Source organism: Strix uralensis, chromosome 4, assembly GCF_047716275.1.
Source record: "Strix uralensis isolate ZFMK-TIS-50842 chromosome 4, bStrUra1, whole genome shotgun sequence".
Classification (NCBI taxonomy): domain Eukaryota; kingdom Metazoa; phylum Chordata; class Aves; order Strigiformes; family Strigidae; genus Strix; species Strix uralensis.
The window spans coordinates 62267605-62271640 of NC_133975.1; positions in this window are offsets into that span (position 1 = coordinate 62267605).

A 4036-nucleotide genomic window follows, 5' to 3' on the forward strand; every position below is an offset into this window, starting at 1 on the left:
TGAATCTCAAACACAAAAGGCTGCTGTACTTCTGTTTGCTCTGCAGTTTTCTCATCAATGTGCACATTATTGGACCTTACTGTGGTTGCAATGAACACTTCAGCCTGGCTGAAGAGAGAAGTGAAAATACCCCTTGGACCTCATGCAATTCAGTACTTGGCAATGACTGCCCCTCCCATCAATGCATGGGTGATGGTGAAAGAAGGGAAAGAAATGAGATCATGGCCATATGCAAAGAATTTTCTGAGCATGGGTACATGCCATGCTGTTTAAAATAAAAAAAGTCTTTTATTATTATTGCTATCCTACAATCTAATCCTGAATATGATTACTTCATACAGAAAAGAAGTTGGCAGGGAACCGACATGAAAATAAGGGCAATACAGAATAGCTAGGAAAAGCAACAGAGAGCTCATAACCTTCAAACCCTGCTTTCCCACATTCAATTAGCATATACATTTAATATCTCCTGCAATGTTCAGGAAAATGACACAGTGCCCTTTTGGATATATTTTATTGAAAGCAGTAGATTCAGTGTTAGATATAGTGAAATAAGCATTAAAGATTATATTTCACTCTTTGAGTTTGAATGAATTTTTAGAAGAGCAGGTGTGAATGAATAGAATCATAGACTCACAGAATGGTTTGGGTTGGAAGGAACCTTAAAGATCATCTAGCTCCAACACCCCTGCCATGGGCAGAGACACCTTCCACTAGACCAGGTTGCTCAAAGCCCCGTCCAACCTGGCCTTGAACACTTCCAGGGAGGGGGCAGCCACAGCTTCTCTGGGCAACCTGTTCAGTGTCTCACCATCCTCACAGTAAAGAACTTCTTTACATCTGATCTAAATCTACCCTCTTTCAGTTTAAAACTGCTACCCCTCATCCTATCACTACACCCCCTGATAAAGAGTCCCTCCCCATCTTTCCTGCAGGCCCCCTTTAAGTACTGGAAGGCCGCTCTAAGGTCTCCCTGGAGCCTTCTCTTCTTCAGCCTGAACAATCCTAACTCTCGGCCTGTCCTCATAGGGGAATCCTATGTGCTCCAATCCCTTGATCATTTTCACGGCCTCTTCTAGACCCACTTGAGCAGGTCCATGTCCTTCTTATGTTGGGGGCCCCAGAACTGGACACAGTGCTCCAGGTGGGGTCCCACAAGAGCAGAGCAGAGGGGGAGAATCACCTCCCTCAACCTACTGGCCACACTTCTCTTGATGCAGCCCAAGGTATGGTTGGATTTCTGGGCTGTGAGCACACATTGCTGTCTCATAGTCAGTTTTCCATCTGCCAATACTCCCAAGTCCTTCTCCACAGGGCTGCTCTCAATCCACTCATCACCCAGCCTGTATTTGTGCTGGGATTGCCTCGACCCATGTGCAGGACCTTGCACTTGGCCTTGTTGAACTTCATGAGTTTTGCACAGGCCCATGCAATAGGAAAGAGGATGGTACTGAGCTACTCAAGTAGCAAGCTATACAAGTAAATTCGGTATCACTGCAGAAATGGGATGCCTCCTAGTTTCCTACTAGAGTTTCCTGTATTTCTTACTGTTCTCCTAGTTTCTTAGGGAGCAAATGCAGCAGCCCACTGCAGCTTCTAGTCTTGAGGGCACTAGCCAGGACACATCCAGTTTTGTAGAGCTGGAAATAGGCATGTTGCATTTTACATCCAGAAGGCTTAAGAAAAATGAGAAGGAAAAAAAAAAAAATCAAGTTGCCCCAGCCTTGGGGTTAAGTACTGCCCCAAGACCCAGATGACACAACCATCTAGAAGTAATTTCACCTTCCACATTCAGCTCTGGTATAACACACACTAGGAATGCTTTCTTATTTAATCTTCATTGTGGAGTGGATCCGCAATGATGCTTGAAAATTTCAGTCATTAATTATCCTGATCATTCAAAATGAAGCTGTGCTTTAATCTTTTAGCCACTGTATGTTGCTGTTCCTTTGTTTGATAGCTGTACATCTGTTACCGTATTTCTTAAGCTTTCAAATAGGTATTGCTAGGCTGTGTTCAAACTGATCTACTTTTGCTTTGAAGAAATAGAATACATAAGCAAGTATGCTTAGAACCAGTAGTTTGATTTTCAGGATCTCTCTTATCCTCCTTGCAGTTCTCCTCTTGATTTTCCCACTACTTCTTAAGCTACAGACATGAAAATTAAAGATGCATTCCAGTAGTGGTCATAACAGCACCAAAGCACAGTATAAACATTGTACTCCTATTGTACATTGCTCTTTATGTATTTGTGTTTCATTTAAGTCTCTTGACTCATAAGCACCATATGGCATTCATCATTCAGTATTCCATTCATCACCCATCAGATTGCCTAGCTCCTTTCTAGAGAGGCGGTGTCCTAGGACAGAGCTCCCACCCATGCATGTACAGTGAGCATTCTTCATCTTTTCACATGATCATACTGGAATGCACATTGCTTGCAGTTTTTTAATAAGCTGCGTGCAGACTGCAATGATTTCAACTTCTTTATTGTTAGTTACTCCTTTAGCTTTAATGTCATCTGTAGATTTTATCAGTAATAATTCTAGCTTTGTTTGATGAAAATATCTTACAAGTAGAGCCAAGGACCAAGCCATCCAAGTCCCCACTAGACACACATGTACAGCTGCAATGATTCTAGATTTACAATTTCATTATAGTTTGTTTAATATGGACCGTATTGATATTGCTTATTTCTGCTTCTTAAGTAAAATGTCACGCAATACCATCTCTGTACTACATCTCTTCTGCAAAATAGATATAAAGTACTTTTCTGCTTCACACAGATATGAGAGTCTGTACTGAAGCACTTTGATACTGTGACATTAACAGACAACAAAGAAATGCAGATATCTGTTTTTAAACCACGACCATTCAACTTTCTCACAGGAAAGTAAGTGTTGAAAAGCACTGCTTTAGCTCTAGACTTTATTGGTGGGAAAGCAGAGTGAAGAGATCAGTATTTCTGAAAAGTCAGCCCCAAAGGTTTCTGTGAAAAAAGAGTCCTGGAAACAGAGAGGACCAAGAAGAACTGAAGGTAGGGTTCACTGTTAAAAAAGCAGGCAAATATCTTGTCTTGTCAGAGGGAAGTGAGTGTAAACACTGAGGGAGAAATACTAAATAGAGGGAAGGTTGAGGCTTAAAAACAAGTGTAAATGTGGCAGACCTGTACTAAGCAGCAGTGGAAAATTTTCAGACTGGAAAAAAAATTGTTGTTCCAAGCTTGGAATCTTGGAGTCATACTTTCCAATATGCCCCAGCTTGCCCAGCTGAGGAAAAATAAGCATCAGTTCAAACCCCTGGGTGCTACTGCCTACTGAAACCAAGTATTTCAAACAGAACCTTCAGAGAGAATCCTTAACAAAATGTACAGTCTAAAGCTGTACGGATGAAGTTTCAAACGTGCTCAGCACCTCACAGCTCCCTTTGTTCTCAGTGGGGAAGCTCTTCTCCATTGTTCTGAGTGAGAGCAGCTATGAGCGCTTTCAAAAGCCCAGTCCATAATCTCAAAACCCCTTCAATTTGCAGGATCAAAAATAACTTTTGCAATACATAGCTTTACTGCCAAAAGGAGTGTAATTCACACCAATGCTGGGTAAATAATTTATTAATTAATTTATTTTAAGTCTTATTGCCTCTTAAGCAAAGTAATAAGGATCCCTCTACTATGTTAATGTGCAGTTTTAGTACCCAGAAATACATCACAATAAATAAAAGGAAGACAGTACATAGTCTAATAAAAAAAAAAATATTTTAAAACATTTTTTTTCTGCAATGCAGTACATAAGCTTGCAGAATTACTTTAAGCATGGCAGTTGCTCACCAAAAGCAGTGCTCACCACAAAAAGACAGGTGTATTCCTAACATTTGAGGAAACTATGCAGTGTCCTGTCCCTGTAACAAAGACACACCAAAAGGTTCTTGCAGTCTCTCTGATCATCAGGATCATGAAGTCATTCAGCAGGCTAGTAGTAAAACTGGAAAGAAAATACAGGCCCTTCTGTGTTCCCATTAGTGTTCTGTCCACTAACAATAA